Consider the following 22,357-nt stretch of genomic DNA (forward strand, 5'->3'; position numbering starts at 1 on the left):
GGAGGATGGGAAAGGCAGCGGAGCACAACAGACACTAGGATGGCAATTTGTAAATCAATGGATGTGTAACTGATGTGATTCTGCAATCTGTGTATGGGGTGAAGGTGGGAGTTCATAACCCACTTGAATCAAAGTGTCAAATATGATATGCCAAGAAATTTGTAACGTTTTGAACAACACACAATAAAAAATTAAAAAAAAAAAATGAATGTGTCTGCTAAGATTTAATGACTTGATTTTTTTTGTTTAGTTTAGTGTTAACAAGGTAACAATTATATCTCTTGGGGACATCACTCCAGCATTGTTATCACTGTAGGAATTAATTCTTATCTTCATTTATTTTTAGAATAGACTAATATTCTTTCATGGCAAGGTTCCAAGAGCCAAGCTGGTTTTCAAGTCTCCATAGTTTATATTTTTACATGAATCCATAGAATATAATAGTAAGTTGAGGGCTTACTCAACTTACTCAATAGAATAATAAGTTGAAGTTGAAGGCTTATTTGTATTATAAATTAGCTCTTGAACCCCCAAAGGAAGTAGTTCCCTCAAGCTGGTAATTTGTTTGAGTGCTGAATCCACTAAAATAAACACAAGAATCAACTTTTTGTCCAAACTCTACTTTAATCTTGGCTCAAGAATGTTGAAAATCTGGGCTCAGAGATGTTCTTTCTAACCCTTTTCCATTTAATCAATAATAACACTGGCAGAAAGAGAGAGTATATCTTTTTCCCCTAACACAGATAATTGAATATTGCCTAATTAGATTAACAGCACTACTTCGATGCCATAGTGATAGATGATATATGGGAGGCCTGGCAGTGATAATTGTTTAAAATATTATTTAGTTAAAGTGGGGGATACAAGGTCTAGAGACCATGCTTTTGAAAATAGTGTCCTCTCCCCCACTTGAAGTTTGAGTATATATTTTTACATTAACCTTATTCACCATATTCATCTTCGCAGTAAATGTGAAAACAATACTGGGAAAAGCCAAGGTGCCATGTACAGTAGTCCTTTCAGTCACATTTTCATTAGATTCAGGCTTAACTACTGTGTGTTTTAAGAGTCTGGGTAGTGACCTCCTTTGAGGAGGAAATTAGACATAGAATGACTTGGAGAAAAGCTACCATCTTAGGCATGATGCTACCTGTTCAAACCTAAAGCACTTCAGTAAAAGGTGAACTATGACAAAAATGTGCGAATCTTCACAATTTAAGGGGTGAGGACAGGAGACCATTTATAAGAAAGATATGGCAAAGGTTCCATAAATGTAACCTTAATCAGTAATTTTAGGGAGATGGTCACAGACCTCTTTTTGTATTGCTTGTGCTACATTTTCACAGTGTTCAGGAAAAGGTTATACTTTCTCTCTTGTTCATTTAGCACCTATTGAACACTTATTTTGTCCCAGGATTATGAGGAATATGTGGGTTTGTTTTATTTGACTATGTGGTAGCTGTATATGGAGAAATGAGTGTACATTGGTCTCTGACCAATCAAATAAAAGAGGACAAACTTTAAATATCTTCCTATGAATAAGAAGAATTGACATGTTTATTTCATAATACCTGAACTTTCATTTTTCCCTGAAAACCCACATAGAGGTTTAGAAGGGAAAATTATGAAAGAATTTGAAAATGCTTCTTGGCATCTATACAACTATGAAATGTTTATGAAAGCAACATGGAATTCTGTAATTTAAAATTACATTTTTCTCTTTGAAAAATGAAATAATTCCTGAGTAGACAATTGGTGTAGGATGAAAAAAAAAAAAAAGAAACATGAGACTTTCCATACCCACACATTGTTTGATGCATCATTTTCATGTCCATAAATTTAGGAAAACAAAGCACTTAATAGTGGGAAATAATAGAGCTAGATAATGTAGCAGTAAAGGAAAGAGAATTAAGAAATTTTAACCACATTAAAGCCTATTGACAAAAACAATTGGCAAGATTCTATATTTGCATATTAACTCTATGACAAAATCTGTTTATAATCTTTAAACTTCAAAGTGAATGGCATGGCAAATGACTGAATAATGCTTTCAAATGAGGAGTAATTGTAAGCATCAGAACATAGCAAAACTATTGATGATGTTGTAGACTGAAATTCTTTTTCTGGGTCCATTCTGGATTTACAGAAAATATGTTCCTTGACTTATGATGGAGTTATGTTTTGACTAGAAGCCATGGCTCACCACCACTGTCCAGCATCATAAGATACTAATGCATATCTGCTAGCCTTGGAAAAGATCTAAATTCAAAGTAGATTTACACTGTTATACGGAGTACCACTTTCACACTTTGTAAAATTAAAATTGTAAGTTCACCATTATAAATCGCGGACCATCTGTAGTCAATACAACAACCATATGTAAACCTATGTTTGACATCTGTCAAAGTAGCAAAGTTGGTTGGGGAGGGGAGGCAGACATGCAGCCCATCAGAACAGCTAATTACAGCCTGATAGAATTTGTCTGCAGATTTTTCTAATGTTCAGAACTTCAAAATTTTGAAAAAGATAGAAAAGTGCACTATGTCTCTCAACTGGCTAGTGGGGAGCTTAGGTGGGGAGACATTGTGTTGACACTTGCTGCTGTGGGAGCTGGGGAGATCACAGCAAATATTGCCAATACAGTGTGGCCTAGGGTATCCCTAGAAGAATGTGATAGAAACAGATACAGAGATTTTACCCAGGGAGATTCAAGTCAGAGATATGCAGGAGAGTACAACGCACTTTTTCCTTGAGTCCAGCTGCTCAGATAACTGATTGAAGAGGATTGGGAAACTGAATAAGCAGGTGTGATCATTCTGGGAATCAGAGCCTGAGGTCAGTCTTGTGTAGCAGAGTATGTGAGACCTGTGCAGAAGGGGTGGTTCCTCTGCCCTACAGGTGGGAATTCTTCAGAGGCTCCTGACGACCAGACTCCCAGCAGAGATATGCATCTGGACTAAGGATGTGTCTATCTAATCTCTCCAGAGCAGGTACCACCCAACAAAATCCCAAAGGCCTGATTAGAACTAAGCCTTAGTTGTGGGAACTCCCCACTTAGAACTCTGCAGTATCTCCACCCTGGGAGTGCATGGATTCGGTTTGTCTGGACAAAACTTGTGACAGTATTTCCCACTCTATCCTACCCTATAGTAGGGAGAAGGGAAACTGAGAGCTATTTCAACCAGCTTCAGTTTTAGGCCATGCCAGCTGGCAGCTCAGTGACAAACACAAAAATAGGAAGGGGTTAACAACCCCTAACCCTTGCTCTAACAGGTACATAAATAACCCAAGAAGAAATTGAAGGATAGTCAGGCATAGAATTTTGGTTTATAATAATTTTTAGATGATAATAAAGAATAATTGAATATTCTTTAATCATTTCAAACTTGTTAGGGAAAGAAGTTCTATGACTATTTTGTTTGTGGATAGTCTATGCAACATGATCCATTCAATTGTTGGTGAATTATTTAAATGTATCACAGTTTTTAAGCTTCAGCTTCATCAATAGCTGCTGTGATACCTTTAAATAATTCACCAACAATTGAATGGATGAGGCTGATTTGAATATGTTATTAAAGCATGCCATTAGTCAACGTTGTCTTTTAATGCAGATCAAATTATATTAGTTTGGTAAATAAGTTGGGGAAATTTTAGAAGTTTGCCAAGTATATATGGAAAATATTAGAAATTTTCTGTTTTTATTAAACCAAACCAGTGATGTGCAATTCACTGGACACTGTTCTAATTATGAATTAAAGATCAAGCATGACTAAAATACATAACAATTCTACTTGGGAAAATAATGAGATTTATTTTTCTATTTGTATACAAATTATAATTGTATTCATTTACTAAAGTTCCATAACAAAATACTATAAACCAGGTGGATTACACAACAGAAATTTATTTTTTCATAGTTTTAGAGGCTGGAGGTCCAAGATCAATGTGCTGGCAGGTTTAGTTTCTTTGGAGGCCCCTTTCCATGGTGGGCAGATGGCAGCCTTCTGACTGTGTCTGCACAGGTTCTCTTCACTGTGTGCCTCTTTGTGTGTCCAAATTTCCTTTTCTTATATAAATCTGAGTCAGATTGGACTGACTCACCCTAAAAGCCTCACTTTAAAATGAGGCTTTAAACATGTTATATGTAATTATGGTTACATTCTGAGGTATTGGGAATTAGACTTCAATATGTAAATTTTGGGGGCAGGGAGGTGGGGGACACAATTCAGACCTTAGTTCCAATGTAATTCGTACACCCTCCAATATTTATTTAGCTTCTGTTGAACATCTGCACTGAGCCAGGCAAAGGCCATACCTTCAGGGTGGATTCTTTGCCCTCCTGGAACTAGCAGTTTAATAGAGAAAAAAAGTCAATTAAGAGTTAGCAAACAAACAATTGCATAATTACAGAGGGTTAATTGCTAATAAAGGCAATGAAATGAACATGTGATGGAGAGCAAAGAGGTAGGAGTTGGGAAGCAGTGGTAATGTTGAATTTGACAAAGATTGCAGCAAATCTATGAAGTATTAAGATTCACTATTTTGGGCTGAGGTTGTAGCTCAGTGGTAGAGTGCTCACCTACCATGCATGAGGCACTGCGTTTGATCCTCAGCACCACATAAAAATAAATAAATAAAGATTCAATATTTTAAGGGTAGTAATGACAAGACTTGAAGATAAATTGAATGTGTAGAGTGAGCAGTGTAGAAGAAAGAATAGCTCCCAGGTTTTGAAAGTGTAGTAGGTGTTGGTGTCATTTAATGTGAAGAAGTAGGAGGAGAAAGATTTACATAGGGATCAGGATTGAAAAGATCCCAGAGTTTAGGTTCAGTCATGTTGACTCTGAGGTGCCCATTAAGTTCTTCTGGAAAAGTTGTAGAGTCGTTCAAGTAAGAACACCATATGGAAACCAAAGCATAAAAAGTATATGAAGCTGGAGTAAAATACATCTATTTGCTAATGAACATGAGTGGTCCATAATTTGAACAATATCTGTGAATAATTTCTTTTTAAATTAGAGTTTGACTAAAGGATTAGGTATGACATTGTCCTTTTTCCTGTATAATAGAAGTTGGACATTTATAAGTAAATGTAGACTCTGGACTCATTCAAGGGGTCTCTATTTGTGTTCCTGTTTAACTTGATGACACTGTTACTTAAAGAAGTCTTAGAGGGGCAATGTCAAGTTTTTTGAAACCATGCTAAATTTTAGAAGCATAATAGAAGAATATTTTGAAGCTTAAATGAAAGCGCCGAGAAAAATGCTTTTAGTGTGACTTTGCAAATTGTAAATCTGGCAGAGATTTTAAGAAATGTTTGGCTCCTCTTCCTTTAGTGATTTAGTAAAGACTCTGTTAACAGTTTCTTAAATATTTAATGCCCTAGGCAGAATGATAGGATGATAAAAACTTTGCTGTTGATGAATAAAGTAAATCATGTGGCTTACCTCAAACTATCAGAGCCTAAAAATGATTTTTTTTTTTTTTGTATTTTGATGTTAAGAAAGACTATTGTGTTACTTTTAAAGGTTTTATAGTTTTGGAAACATTTTTTAATGAAAGAAGTGTGGGCAAGAAAATAGAGTTTAATATGCATTAAACATGCACCTGAGAAGCAAAATATTACTGAGCATTTTATATAGATGTTAAATATTTGAATATAATCTTAAAGATGATGTGGAAAAAGAGTTTAGCTTTTTGTGGAAGGACTTTTCTGAAAGCTTATTTTACAGGAAGAATTATATTTTGGGGGATTTAAATTGGACCCAGGAAGAAAGTATGGTTTATTAGGAGAAGTCCATTACTAAATTGATCTGTAGAAATCTTTGAAGAGATTAGTGCTCTATCTGATGTGTGAGAGGTAAAAATTTGCTCCCAAGATGTAGGCTCTCTATTCACCTCACAGATTGTTTCTTTTGCTGAGAAGAAACATTTTAGTTTGAATCCATCCAATCAATAAATGGGCCAAGGATCTGAATAGACACTTCTCAGAAGATGATATACAATTAATCAACAAATATATGAAAAAGTGTTCATCATCGCTATCAATTAGAGAAATGCAAATCAAAACTAATCTAAGATTTCATCTCACTCCAGTCAGAATGGCAGCTATTATGAAGACAAACAACAATAAGTCTTGGTGAGGATGTGGGGAAAAAGGTAGACTCATACACTGCTGGTGGGACTGCAATTTGGTACAGCCAATATGGAAAGCAGTATGGAGATTCCTTGGAAAATTGTGAGTGGAACCACCATCTGACCCAGCTATCTCTCTCCTCAGTATATACTCAAAAGACTTAAAAACAGCATACTACAGGGACACAGCCACATCAATGTTTGTAATAGCACAATTCACAATAGCTAAACTATGGAACCAACCTAGATGCTCTTCGGTAGATGAATGTATAAAAAAAAAATGTGGCATGTATGCACAGTGGAATATTGCTCAGCAATAAAAGAGAATAAAATCTTGGCATTTGCAGGTAAATGGATGGAGTTAGAGAAGATAATGCTAAGTGAAGTTTGCCAATCCCAAAAAACCAAATGCCGAATGTTTTCTCTGATATAAGGAGGCTGATTCATAGTGGGGTAGGGAGGGCGAGCATGGGAGGAATAGACGAACTCTATATAGGGAAGAGGGGTGGGGGGGGGAAGAGAGGGGACAGGAGGTTAGAAATAATGGTGGAATATGATGGACATTATTATCCAAAGTGCACGTAATGAAGACATGAATTGGTGTAAATATACTTTGTATACAACAAGAGATATGAAAAATTTGTGCTCTACAGTGTAATATGAATTGTAACGCATTCTGCTGTCATATATAAATAAAAAATAATAAAATAATAACAAAAAAGAAATATTGGTATTTGTATGTGCTAAGGGTATTCTGTATTTACTCAATAGTAGGGCAGTGAGAATCAGTAGGGCACCAGATTATTTTCCTGAAAGTAGTGACTGATTTTATAGGATGGTTTAAAAATATTTTTATAAAAATTTCCCCCTATTTCTCTTCCTTTTACAGATGAGGAAACTAAGATGCAAATTGATGTAGTGCAGCCAGCACACAGCTGGTTATTGGAAGGACTACAGGTAGAACCCAGGGATTCTTATTTCTAGACTAGTGCCTCTCAACCCCATGAGGTTCTGTTTTATAGCCTGGTCTCTTACTCTGATGAATAACAAAATGCTTAGTTCCTTTGTTAAAAGTACTAAACCTGTACTTTGTTAGAAGTATTAACTAGAAATCAGTTTTTGTTGGGTAGTTTTGCTATAAATCAAAAGATGGTTTGCAAGGAAAGGTTTACTAGGTTTAAAACAATTTGGGTCTGCCATGCTTCCACTCAAACATTTTTAGTGTCTTTTGACTAGTACTGATTCTCTTTGGCACAGTGTAGTTGTCCCTCATGCTATATCTTATTGCCAACACTGTCAAGTATGAGGGACAAACTGTTGTTTATATATATATATATATATATATATATATATATATATATATATATATATATATATGGAAGGAGAGACCAATTCTGAAGGAGTCAAATATGCTGGCTGCACTAGAGTTAGTCTAAGTTCCAAAAGTTTAGGAAAGCGAATGAAAACTATACTGGACAGCTAAAGATATTGGAAGAGGAAGGATGTAATAACGTAAAGTAAATTTTGGCGAATAAAGGTAAATATTTTTTCTCTTGCCAAGAACCACGGGATCTTTACATCATTGATATTGGCATTGCTAACCTAAAGTATTATTTATTGAAATGCTGATGTAGATGTTCTGTATTAACCTCAGAAGACATTTTGTTGCCCATAGAATTGCCAAAGACAGAGGTAGCCAAAACAGTTTTTGTTTTCCATTAAAATACTGATCTAGTCTGACACTGATTAATTTGTGGTGGCTAGAAGAACAGAATTTTATAGTGACTTCACTGCAAATAGCGTTAATATTTCATACCAAGGTTCTATTTGGTCACTGATGATATTAAACTCTCAAGCAGACTTACAAAGGCAAATCAACAGCAGCATGATTTAGGGGAAAACTAGGAGATCTGTTTGTCTATATTCACTTTCTAATACTTAGTTTGGAAAATCGTCTTCTGTCTCATTTGAAAGAAGTGGAATCCGTGACACATACAAAGAGCTAGAAGGAATTGTGCAGGTGGCAATAGATTTCTTTCAACATTATTGCCATTCTGAGGACCAAAAAGCTTAAAGAAGAAAGTTGCTTCATATCAGTCAATGTCTGGATAACTAAATTCATAGCCACATATCTGTATCACTAATAATACCTGTATCATCAATATCTGTATTTCTCTATATTGCATACCTACATGTAATAATACCTACATACATATCCATATATATAATATCTACATATATGTGATATAACACGACACATGTATCACTTATGATATATACATATATAAAATTGCATACATATTATATAACACACGTGTGTATTGTGTGTGTGTGTGTATGTATGTGTGTGATGAAAATGTAAAGCTGTGAGTATGTTTATACTGGTACACGCTGGCATGAGGCTGTTTTCTTCTTTGTGTTTTTTGGCACTCAAAACTGCAATAACTTTGTTATATATCTATATCTGCATGTGTATATATACCTAAAGAGAGAAAGACAGAAACAGAGACAAAGAGATCATAGAAGTAAAAAAATCTAACCCATTAGTAGTGCGGCAGAGAAGCTGTTCTACAACAGACACTAGGATTGCTGTATGTATACACATGGATGTATAGCCAATGTGATCCTGCAATCTGTATACATGGAAAAATGAGAATTCATACCCTATTTGAATCAAATGTATGATATGTCAAGATCATTGTATTGTCTTGAACAACTAATTAAAAAAATAAAATACAAATCATACAAATGTTTTTTTTTTTTTTCAATTTAAAAAATTTGCCTTGTGATTGTACCATTATTTTTTGGCTTCAGGACATTATCCATGTTTAATGGATACTGGTTTGGGGATGATACATTAAGCTGTACACAACAAAATAGTATTCAGCCTTCACAAAGAAGGAAATGTTGTCAAATCCAATTTCTTATTCCACTAATTCAAGGACTAGACAGCAAGCCTCTGCTCTCCCAGCTAGTTTGTCCAGTGCTGCCGTATCACCATATTCTAAATTCAGCGAGACTGGTAGTCCATTGATCACTGGATTCATAGCCCACCAGCCCTCTTTTTAATTTGCTTTCTTCCTTTATTATTTTGGTTTCTAAAACTATTATTTTGTTAACCCCCACCCATAACTGATTGCTCCTGGCTGCCTTTCCCACTTTCCTCTCTTCTTTGTCCAATTTTCTGATTGTTCTCTTTTGTTATTTTGTCCATGTTATTTGGTGAATATGTGACCCATACTGAAGAGCTTATGTGGAGAGTTTACAATAATAAAGACTTGGAAAAAATAAGCGCACCTGTCACAGGAGAGTGGGGAGCTCAAGCTGCAGACCTCAGTTCTTGTGTGCCAATGAAAGAGAATTTAAAGTCAGACACCAAGATCCATGCAGGAGAACTTTGTTGCAAGTGAAAGTAAAGTGAGATTCAAGTAAAGAGTGAGAAAGAGTGGGCCGTCTTGGAGCAGAGAAGGACAAAGGAAATAATGCTGCTTCCAAATGTATTACCGTTTGGTGTTTGCCTTGAGAATTGAGGACCACTCTTGGCAGTCTTTGCCAATCAGCTGTTTAACTTCTCCTTCACATCAGACAGTGGAGTTTTGTACCCTAGTTGGTCCTTTCCAGGACTGTCATAGTGGCCATCCTATTGGGATGTAGAAGAAAGGGAAAATCTTCCATGAGGACAGGAGACCTAACATAAGCTAGGTTGGATGGGGTCTCTGGTTCATGGTCTCCAGGCATGAACGTCCTTGAGATTTATAAGTACCTTTTTCTGGGAAATTAGTGGGCAAGAGCGTGAAGTAAAATGTGATAAACAGAGGGCTTACCCCTGTCAGGGTGGCTAGTTCTTACATATGGAAAATTGTGGGCAGAGTAAATAGCCACTCTATACTTTCTGCTTTTGAAATCATAAAGATTTATCTCCAGGTCTCCAGGCTAAGTCAAATACTACTGTGTGGTAAAATATGTCTATAGTCATTATGTGGAAGAAGAACATCAGAGGAAGGTAGGAATCTTATAGATCATGTTCATGACAATCCTAGTACAGAAAATACTCTAGGTCTGAGTTACCTGGTCATCCTATCTTTAGGTTAAAATAATAGATAGTATGATGGTAATATAATAACATCCATTTTTTCTGTCTCTTTTGTTATATGGTTCCAAATGGAATGATTACTCTTTTCTACTGGATGTTAAACTGATATCCTGGGGTATTCCTTTCCATCTTTTATATGGAGTGCCTTTGCTTTGTCTGCTGTTACAAAGTTCTTGTTCTCATAACTTCCTCTTTTTTTAGGTTTTTCTTTCTGATTACTTCTTGATAAAAAGTGCATGAGGGTAAATTTTTTGAGATCTCTAATGTCTGAAAATTTTAAATTCAATCTTCTTACTTTTCTGATTTTTTTTGAGGAATATACAAATCTGGTTGGCAGACCATTAACCTTTAGAATTTTGAAAACATCTTTTTAGTGTCTATAATTTTTTAATATAATTTTTAAAATTTATTGCCACAGTCTGGCTGGGCACACAATCACGAGCCACCACACAGCTTGTAGATTCAAACAGCAACTCTTTATTCCCGAACTCACACCAGCCGTCTACAATCACGTTCTGGGGAAATCCACGTTCTCTGCCCAAATCCACCTCCACTGGGCTTCTATCTCCAAAATATACTGTCTGAATCCCGTGAGAACTCAAGGGGAACTCAGGCAGCAGGATACGCCCTATTCCCAGCAGGAATAATCTTAAACCTTAAACCTGGAACCTAAACCGGGAACGCCCTAATCCGCCTTGGTCCTTGAGCAAGGTCACCTACATTCAATGTCACTGCAACATGGGGTACGCTGGCAAGGAAATTGTCATACCTACTTGGCTAATGGCTCCCAGCAATTTATATGACAGCAGAATGCATTACAATTCTTATTACATATATAGAGCACAATTTTTCATATCTCTGGTTGTATGCATAATATATTCACATCAATTTGTGTCTTCATACATGTATTTTGGATAGTAATGATCATCACATTCCACCATCATTAAGTACCCCATGCCCCCTCCCTTCCCCTCTAACCCCTCTGTCCTATCTAGAGTTCGTCTATTCCTCCTATGCCCCCGCTCCCGCTCCCTATCCCACTATGAATCAGCTTCCTTATATCAATGAAAACATTCAGCATTTGTTTTTTTAGGATTGGCTAATTTTATTTAGCATTATCTTCTCTTCTAAAATACATTTCTAATTTTATTGATATAGATCAGTTGATCAATTGATTGATTGATTTTTCTTTTTGAAATATGTAGAATGTTTTTTTGAAATTTTATAATGAAGTTTCTTGGCATCTATTTTCATTGTTTTTATTATTGTCATTGTTATTTGATAGGAACTCTTACTCTATAAGGTTTTATAATCCCCAAACTCAAACTCATGTCCTTCAGTTCTGGAAAAATTTCTTGAGTTCAATAATTAACTAATTATTTCCTTTTTTAAAAAAACTTTTCTCTGCTTTCCAGATGTTTCACCATACTCTATTTTTTTCCCCTCTTACTTGTTGTCTCTTCAACTTTTTGTCCTCCTTGTGGGAGATTTCCTCAGCTTTATCTTCTATCCAGGCTGTTGTGTTTTTCCTTCTTGTTATCATGTTTTTAATGATTTCATGAATAAAATATTTTCTCCATTTTTTTTTCAATAACATTGGTGGTAGACATTTTACAGTTTTGTCTTAATGATTTTTCCTCCAATCTATTTCATCCCCACCTCCCAATTGTTGCTTTTTTGGGGTGGTGGTGGTTGTATTTTACTCTTTCATCGTAGAAGTTTTCCCCAGATGTCTAATATTTCTGCTCATTGTTGGAAGGAAAATGAAAAATCAGATCAGAAGTTCTAAATTTTCGGTAGGATCTTCAATGTAGAATATGACTATAGGGTGATTTGGGAGTCCCATGCCAATAAGCTTCCATGTTAGTATCTTGAAGTATTTCTTTATAAGCTAATTATAGCCCACAGGAAATTGTCCTTTTTAAAAACTAAGTTATTCTTTTATTAATTCATTGAAGTTATACCTAATGGTTGGGTTCATTTTGACAAAATCATACTGCATGAAATTTGTTTTATTCCACTTCAGTTCCCAGTTCACCCACTTTCCCTCCCCTCCCCCTTCCACTATTCTCTCTCCTTTCTTTTACAGTTTTTCCATTCACTTGTTTATTTATTTAACTTTTATTGGTGCTTTATAGATATACATAAAGGTGGAGTTCACCGTGGAATACTTATAGATGTATATAGCTTAACTGTGTCAAATGCATCAGGAAATTGTTCTTTAACTGAATCCTTGAAGGTAAAAGCTGGCTCTCAGCATTTTGGGAGTAGAGTGGACAATGATGCTTGGAGTTTTCTGCCTTTAGCATTCAGAACTTAGAGTTATTTAATTCTCCTATTTTCCATAATAAACTGTACCCTCTTATGTATGTTTAAACCCATTCCCCTTACTTTGTTTCTTTCTTATGTGGATATTTCCTATTTAAAAAATAGACTTTATTTTTAAAAGCAGTTTTAAGTTCATAGAAAAATTGAGTAAAATGTACAGAGAGTTCTCACATCCATATACCCTTGACCTCACACATTAGAGCCTTTGACACTATTAACATCCTGCACCAGAGTGGTTTTTGCTTCAGTCATTATGTGGGCACTTCATTATTACCCACAGTCTATAGATCACATAGGGCTTACTCTTGTTATATATCCATAGGTTTTGACAAATGTTTAACTACAGTCTCATAGAGAATATTTTCACTGCCCTAAAATTCTTGTGCTCTGCCTATCCCATCATCTTTAAAACATAAAACAAATTCTGAGTTTTTCTTGTATCTCTTCTCTCTTTCACAGGTAAATTTTTTTTCACTTTTTTTTTCAATTTACTCTATCTTCCATCTCTATTTTTTTTCCTGAAACATCTATAGCTAAGACCATTTCTCTTTCACTAAACACAAAGTGATTTTGTGTATGTGTGTGCGTGTGTGGTGTGTGGGGTGTGTGTGTGTTTGTGTGTGTGTGTGTGTGTGTGTGTGTGTGTGAGAGAGAGAGAGAGAGAGAGAGAGAGAGAGAGAGACCATTTTTTGGCCTTTAATAAGTATTGAACATTTTCTGCCTTGGTTCCAGGCTTGTGGTTTTCATTATAACTATATCCTTCCTTGCCTCCTTTTCAGGGATACTCCTCCAATAACCATTCATTAATTTCATTAATTTATAATATCTCAGGGTTCAGTGCTGGACATTTTTCTTTTCTTGTTTTGTACTCTCCTAGGGAAGTCTTATGAGTGTCTTCTTGTTTTAGTTAGGAACTACATGAAGACAAATTGTGCAATTTCGCAATTGCATCGTTGCATCTCTATCTGACATTTAGGAATAAATGTTACTGTGTCCACAAAATTCATATGTTGAAGTCTTAACCACTAATATGGCTGTATTTGGAGACAGACCCACTATGAAATAATTAAGGTTAAATGATGTTCTAAGGATGGGGCCCTAATCTAATATGATTAGTGTCCTTATAAGAAGAGATACCAGAGAGTTCTATGTGCACAGAAAGGAAAGGTCATATGAAGACTCATTGAGAACAAAGAAGAGAGTCCTTGTCAGAATCCGAATTTACTGGCATCCTTATCATGTACTTCTGACTTCCAGAACTTGAAGAAAATAAATTTCTGTTAAAAAAGCCATTCAGTCTGTGGTGTTTTATCATGGAAGTCTGAGTACATCTAGTCATCTCAAATGAGCCTAACAGTTTTTTCTCAGATGTGCAATTTTTTGTTTGTATCCTTTAAAGTTTCCTGTAACTACCCAAATCTCAAATTCATGATCTCATACTTTGTTGTTCATTTCCAATTGAAAAACCTTTTTTTTTTTTAAAATTCTATATCCTATAAAATTCTTTGTTTTTTAACCTGAGTCAGAATCCTAGAAGTCATTCTGGACACCTCCTTTTCCTCTTCACTCCATATTCCATTCATCATTCCATCAGCCCATTTTCTTTACATTTTTAATATTTCTTAAATCTGTTCACAGTTTGAAATTCAAAATTTGATGAGTCATTTGATGTGTGGGTTTTAACTTTATGATTCTATAAAATCAATGTGCATTTGCAAGAAGGAAAACTTTAATTTTTGATCTTTTCCCAGGTTAGTGCTATGCAGTACAATATTTTCTTACAATTCTAAGTAATGCAGCAAAACATGAGTTCCACTTAGCCATTCAATACTGGAGGAAAACAACCATATTCTAAATTATATTATGCTATGATGTTCAGGAGGTTAGGTATATTAGATGCATTTTTGATACATTTTAAACTTATGATGAGTTTATCAGGACTTAACTTGATTGTATATTGAGGAACATCTGCATTTATTGATGGGAACACCTCTGAAATAGTCAAATTATTCCTATGTGTGGGCTTTAGGAACTCACATGAGGGGTCAATGGGTAAAAGCAGATCACCAATTATTTATTCCAGGGTCAAGTGATGTGAAAAGGTAGGAAACACCTTCTGTAAGTGGGTTTAACACCAAAAAGAAAAAAAATCTCTGAAACTGAATTCAAGAATCAGGTGTTTCAGTCTTGTATATTCCATGGTAAGAATCATAATCCTTTTATATGTAAAATGAGATGAAGAAGAGAATATTCCTATTACTAACTTTTCATGTTCAGATGTTTTTTAAATTTTGGAATCAACAACTAGGGAAATGGTCAAGTATCCCTATCAAGTATGCCAAGGATGTTCCAGGAATGGACTAAAACTATGCCAGAAGGTAAAAAACAAATTTATTTTTAGCAACAGCAATCTCAAGATATATATTTATGAGAACATAGGGTTCAGATACTGAACAAATGAATTAGAGAACTAAACTGACTTCCAGAATAAGAAGTTCAGAGTGACTTTGATGATAATTCTTCAATGGAAATTCACAGGAAATACTAGCAGTGAGAAGAAGTCTTAATGTAAGTGAAGGGGGTACACTTTGATGTCATACCTCATAGGAAAATAACAAAGTGACATTGTTGGGTTTAGATAAAGATGCTGAGTGATGATTCATCACAGAAAAGAAATGAATAAAAATATTTCTCAAATGTATTGTGTTTTTTGTTTGTTTTAGTTTTTTATACAGAGCCTTGCAATGCTGCCCAGGCTGACCTTGAACTCATGGTCTTCTTCCCTCAGTCTCCTGAATAGCTGGAATTACAGGCCTCACCACTACACCCTACTGCTTAAAGGCAGAGATGTGAATGTGATGCTGAACTTAAGTCTAAACTGGATAAAGATGATACTTTTTTATTGGTTCTTGGTAGATTTGCAAGCCAGGTATCTGAAATAACAAACCTAATGAAGATATATGTTTAGCAGAAAATAGTGCTTAAAAGAAGATGTTGAGGGTAGATTTATGAGAGAACATATAGTGTGAAAATGTTTTGTTTTGGGGTTGACATTATCCCTGGGTTGAATTCTGATAGAAGCAAAGTAAGTGAAGCAGGAATTGAAAAACAGTAAAGAAGAGAGGAGAAAGTATATAAAAATTAAAGAACCACCTAATAGTAAAAATATTAAAGAATTCAAGTTCAGAGAGAGAGATGAGTTATCAAATAGCACAAAGTTTAAAACTTTTGAGAATGACAAGCAGCAGCTTGGTCTTTGATCTGAGTATCACTAATTTTGGAGGTTGGAATTTTAATTTTGATGCAGGAAAGCTAAATTTTAAAAGGGAAATAACCAGACTTAATAGAGGAAAGAAAGAAAGGAAGAAAAAAAGAATAAAAGAAGGAGAAAAAAAATGAGCCCCTTGATAAAGAGACATAAGTTCTTCTGTTATTTATTTTATTTTATTTTTTACAATACTAACCTACTTAATGGGAAATTTCAATCGCAACTGCAGAAAGACTCAAAAAAGAGTGAGAAAACAAAATATGTTCCAAAAATGAGAGCTGAACTAAAGTATCCCTTCAAAGGCTAACAGTAAAAATTAGCTTGGGTCCAAAAAATTTGTAAGAAAAATGATGAGATTATTTTTAGATTAATTTCTGACAATCTAGAAATGTGTGGTTCATTTGTGTGTGAGACCCTGAGGAACAAAGGAATCAAACCAATGTAGAACTGTTGATGGTCTAAAAGTTCAGAGAGGAGAATGCAGAGAAAAATGGCAGAAAAGACTGGAATGATGTGTCAATGGTAAAATGAACTTAGAAATTAAGATTCGGTAAGCATATTGCCAAACTTTACTGACTTCCTTTAATTTATTAGTGAAGGAAGATCTATTAAAGATCAACAGCATGGCATTAATTAATTTAAAGTGGACTGTCTCTGTTTTTGTATAAATTTTCCCTGGGAAAAAAATTGATTTCAGAGAGAATCAATTTTGTGTTCTTCTTGGGGTAAAAATAAATGTTTGCAAGAAACCAACCCAGACTCACACGTTTTGAGAATAAAGAAAAATAATTGCAATTATTTTCAAATACATTAATTTTTATACAGATGTTAGTGTTTGGTTGGGTAAGGAGTGGTGAATTAAAGTATGTTTAGGAGATTTACAATTTGCAAGCATAAAAAGAATTCCTATGTAAATAATTATGTAAAGAATATTAATTAAAAATACTTGAGGGATTCCTATTGCTCTTAGTACTAAGATCAAAAATTTAACATGGTCTTCAGAGTCAAGTATAACCTGGCACTCACCTTTCTCCTCTACATCTTCTCCCCCTCTCCCCAAACACACATTTCTCATTCTATTTTCTTTTTTCTTTCTGCTCGGTTCCTCAGTGGGGCTAGTTGCATGTTACTAAAATTTGTTTTTTCCTCCTAGATAATGTCCCTCCTCCCATTAAGCTTGTCTTCACCTCAAACTTCCACTCTTCCTCTGAGATTATAGATCCATTTTCGCTTCTAGGAATTCTTCATTGGTCTCTTGCCTTTGGTCAGAGGATCCTCTCAGTGCCTTTCTTTGTTAGTACTTTTAACAATTATGATGTATATTAAATTGTGTTATAGTTTTATAAAATCCCTGTCTGTCCCATAAGAACTCCAGAAGACTAGAACTTTATTAATTTTTACTTAGTAATATATTTTCAGGGCCTGATACTGTTCCCAAAACAAACTCTAATAATTTGGATATAATTTTTAAAAATATATTCAAATTAAATGTGTGATTGAGTGTTTCATTAATATTTCAGTAGTTGTCTATGATGATTAGTGGCTGAGGAAATGGAACTACTGCTACCTGATTGTTTTGAGCTGGAACATTGATCTTTTCTGAATCTTTAAATTTGAATTGAAACATTGTCTTTTCTTGGGTCTTGAGTCTGCCAGCTTTGAGACTGAAACTTGAACCATTAGCTCTCTTGTTTCTCAGCCCCTTTGTATTGTCCTGAAACTACATTATCAATGCTCCTGAATTTACAGGTTGCCCCCTACAGATCTTGGGTGTTTTTCAGCCTCCATAATCATATGATCCACTTCCTTACAGTAAATCTCTTCATATATATGTGTGTGTCTGTACATAAATATGCATATACTTATTAGCATCTGTTTCATATATATTTACATCTCCTTTTGGTCCTGGTTCTATTTCTCTAGAGAACTATAATACCATAATTTATTAAGGTTACATGAAAACAGAACAAACAAGAATATCATTATTAGTATACATGGAATCATAACCTCAAATGATTTGTGTCTATGATATTAAGCATCATCTCATCTTTGTGTGTTCTCCAAACAAGGGCTATTTGTGAATCAACTAAGCTCATGCTTCTGAAAATGGTGGTTATCATCACCCTCTGAAAGACAGCATTCATGGATAGGCTTAGTTGAAAGGATGGGTGCTTATCACTACTGATAACAGTATGGCTATCTCATCAGTACTTTCTTTATGAACACTAAGGGCACATATACAAAAGCACATGAACACACACACACACACACACACACAGACTCTCTTTTTGTAGTCAGTCATGCCTACTTTCTGATTTAAACTAGAGTTAGAAATCTCACATTTGAACAGGGATTATAGGTCACTGTAAGCCTCCTGTGGGCATAGACCATCTCTTTCATCTTTGTATCTCCAAAACATCACAGTATACTTGGTCCATAACATATACACTTAAAAATCTTGTATGATAACCGAGTGAATTAAATGAATAAATATATTCATAAGAGACATGATCTTTTCTGATTAATATATATTGCACTTATTTCACTAATGGTCATTTGAGAATTAAAAATGTCATGTGTTTGGATACTTGAAGTTTTGCATCAGTAATGTAATTTCTTTCCTAATAAGATGGTGTGTTTAGTGTTATTTAATAAGTGAAGGATTTTAACCAGGGTGCTAAACTCTTGGACATTGCAATCAAGATGCTGATGGTCTGTGGATCATCAGTGCATTAAATATTTTAAGAAGTTTAGGAGGAGAACATCAGTGTTTTAGCAAAGCAAGTGATCATTTTTCATGAAAAGGCACTTATTAAATGCAGTACTGGAAGCAAATTTGATAGAATATGAGAGACTATGGCCCTTCAGTTTCCTTGGCAAGAAGAGCTGGAGAGAAGTCTTGGTTAATTGTTTGGAAGTATTAAGAAATGCATTAAAAAAAACTTTTAGCAAGAATGCTGTGATGGCACATTTGAGAAGGAAGCCTACAGCTGATAGTGATGCATTGCTATTTAACATAAGCAACCTAATCCAATTTAGTTTCTTCATCAGAAAATTAGAAAGGCAAATATTTGCTAAGTTTCAATGTCCACCCAAATCTGTAAACATATAGTACATTTTATTAAGAGAGTTTCTGGGGGATTTTGATACTGACTGCTGACTCTAAGACTGGGTTAAGAGTGAAATTTATGGAAAACTTTAAAATTCTTTTTTTATGCCCCGAATTATCACTTATGCCACTAAGTTAAATTTTCTGTGAAATATTAGGTTATGTGTTTCACTTTATGTTATTAAAAAGCTGGGAAATCATATACTTGATTTCCAATCTTATTTCATAAATATGCAACATTTGTTTTCCTGTAAACTGAGATTTCAGGCCAGTAATTGCTCAATTCTAAGAAAGATACTTTAGCAGCTTTCTCTTTTTAGTTACATACCTGGTTTTGTATCTGATTTTGAAGCCATAGTATGGGAATGTCTCAAGATTGTTTAATTTACATTTGAATATTGTTTCTTGTCATGTGATGACCCTCTTTAGGGACTGGTGACTGGTGAGAGCCACTCAGCTCTTTCTATGAGTAAGTAAGTGATCTCATAACATCTTTATGGAACAAACCTTCTAATAGGGATAGAGGGAAGAACAGGTAAATCAACACCATTACCCAAACTTAGACTTGGCTTCTGGTTACCACATTTTCTGGGAAAGTAGCTTAGAGGGCTGTTATGGCCTAAATTATACTGTCCTCTCAAATTCACATATTCACTCAGTACCTCAGAATGAAACCCTATTTAGATATAGGCTTTAAAGAGGCAATTAAGTTAAAATGAGGCTGTTTAGGTAACCCTAATACAATCTGACTGGTATCCTTATAAGAAGAAAAATCTGGACATGTAAGAGACATTATAGGATTGCACGCATGGCAAGAGGGCCATGTGAATAGACAGCAAGTGGATGGCCACCTACAAGCCCAAGAGAGGGGCCACAGCAGAAGTCAAATCCATTGACACCTTGATATCGAACTTTCCGCCTTCAGAACAATGATTTAAAAAATTCTGTTAATTAAGGCACCCAGTCTGTGGAATTTTTTTTTTTAATGGCAGTCCTAGATAATTAACACAGGAACATAGAAGCTACTTAGGGAGTTGTTTCATTTTAGATGGTACCAGGCATTCTTGCAGGCATTTACCTTATCACTTTCAAGCAGTGGAGAAAGATGTCTGAGCTATCAATTGAGACTTTTCTTTGAACAATGAGTACAACGTTTGTTATGGGTTTGTGTTCCCCACAGAAAAGATGCCGAAATTCCAACAACTCAGAATATGACCTTATTTGGAAAATGAAGGCAGACATCAGAGTGATGCCTTTACAAGCCAAGGAACTCCAAGGATTGCCAGCAAACTACCAGAAGCTAGAGAGAGACATGGTGTAGATGCTCCCTCAAGCCATTCGGGAAGAATAAATCCTGCTGACACCTTGATCAATCTCCATAACTGTGAGACAATAAATTTCTATTGTTTAAGCCACTGTATGTGTTACTTAGCTATAGCAGCCCTGGAAGACCAATGCATATTTGACTGGGCTTCTTTTTCTTTCATACCTGAGAAATGTGGATATCTAAATCATAACTAGCAATTATTTATTATCTCTAACTATAAGCTTCTCTGAGCATTATATACCAAAGATAATCTTCCTTTTTTTTGTTCTGACTGTCATATTCTTTTTTTATTTTATTTATTTTTTTATTAGCTACACACGACATTACAATGATCTTGGCAATTCATACATTTGAATCATTGGGGTAAAATTTCTCATTTTTCTGATTGTGCAGATTGCAGAATCACACTGGTCATAGAGTCACCTATATACATACAGCAATCATAACGTCTATTCTATTCTGCTCCCCTTCCTATCCCCACTACTCCTCCCCTCCCCTCCCATCATTTCTCTCTATCCAATCTAATGTGACACACTTTTTTTTCTTTTTCTCATCACAACATCATACATGTATTCTGTATAACGATGAGGGTCTCCTTCCATCTTCCATGCAACTCCCCTTCTCCCTCTTTTTCCCTCCCACCTCTCTTCCCTATTTAGTGGTAGTCTTCTTTTCATGCTCTTCCTCCCTATCCCATTTTGAGTCACCCCCCTTATATCAGAGAAGACATTCGGCATTAGTTTTTTTAGGGATTGGCTAACTTCACTTAGCATAATCTGCTCTAATGCCATCCATTTGCCTGCAAATGCCATGATCTTGTTATTTTTTAGTGCTGAATAATATTCCATTGTGTATAAATGCTACATTTTTATTAATCCATTCATCTATTGAAGGGCATCTAGGTTGGTTCCACATTCTAGCTATTGTGAATTGTGCTGCTATAAACATCGATGTGGCTGTGTCCCTGTAGTATGCTCTTTTTAGGTCCTTTGAGTATAGTCTGAGAAGGGGAATAGCTGGGTCAAATGGTGGTTCCATTCCCAGCTTTCCAAGGAATCTCCATACTGCTTTCCAAATTGGCTGCACCAATTTGCAGTCCCACCAGCAATGTATGAGTGTACCTTCCCCCCCTCCCCCGCATCCTTGCAGCACTTATTGTTGTTTGACTTCGTAATGGCTGCCATTCTTATTGGAGTGAGATGGTATCTTAGAGTAGTTTTAATTTGCATTTCTCTGATTGCTAGAGATGGTAAGCATTTTTTCATGTATTTGTTGATTGATTCTGACTGTCATATTCTTAGACAAAAGTTTTGGGGCTGGGGATGTGGCTCAAGTGGTAGCGCACTCGCCTGGCATGCGTGGGGCGCTGGGTTCGATCCTCAGCACCACATAAAAATAAAATAAAGATGTGTGTCCACCAAAAACTAAAAAATAAATATTAAAAAATTCTCTCTCTCTCTCTCTCTCTCTCTCTCTCTAAAAAAAAAAAAAAAGTTTAGCCAGAAAGGTAATTTGTGGTGGATTTAACAGATTTTATTTCTTCACTCCCAAGGAGATGCTAAGTAGATTTAAAATAAAAAAAAACACCTAATTTTCACATTTTCAAATTTTGCCATTTTATTTATACTTCCTAGTAATCTTCCGTCTCTCTTTTCAGCTAAATATTGGCTTTTTCTTTTATTTTTATGATGTCTCTCCTTATTTTTAAAAATAAAATAAATGCACAGTTTTTTTCATTAATATTACCCTTCCTTAACACTATAATATCACATATTTACTTCATTTCAAGATCAACTTTCTTTATATGTTTCAAACTGTTCTCACCATATCTTTCCCTGAACTTAATTTCTTCATCCAATTGGACCTCATTCTTACACTCTTTTCTCACCTTAAAAGTGCTCTTGTTGCTATTACCAAATTAATTTGGATCTTTTGAAGTCTTTACTCCATTCTCTACATTTTTGAACATTTCTTTTTAAAAAATTCTTTCTTAGTTTTGTGTGAAGGAGCATTTCATTGTGTCTAGGTGACTACCCCTTTTCAATATCATAAATAAATCTTTCATTTCAGTCCTGAACATTGAGGTTTTGCAGGTGT

At 35.1% G+C, this 22,357-nt stretch overlaps 1 protein-coding gene across 1 annotated transcript in view; it reads left to right on the forward strand.

Moving 5' to 3' along the window:
* The window catches only part of Chodl (chondrolectin), a 353,866-nt gene that overhangs the window by 149,665 nt on the left and 181,844 nt on the right, over positions 1–22,357 (forward strand). Inside the window, exon 3 of the mRNA XM_048803528.1 lies at positions 20,114–20,317. The gene's annotated coding sequence lies outside the window, so the exon portion shown is untranslated. The remainder of the gene's footprint in view (positions 1–20,113; positions 20,318–22,357) is intronic.

The sequence above is a fragment of the Marmota marmota genome, unplaced genomic scaffold (assembly GCF_001458135.2).
Source record: "Marmota marmota marmota unplaced genomic scaffold, marMar, whole genome shotgun sequence".
NCBI lineage: Eukaryota > Metazoa > Chordata > Mammalia > Rodentia > Sciuridae > Marmota > Marmota marmota.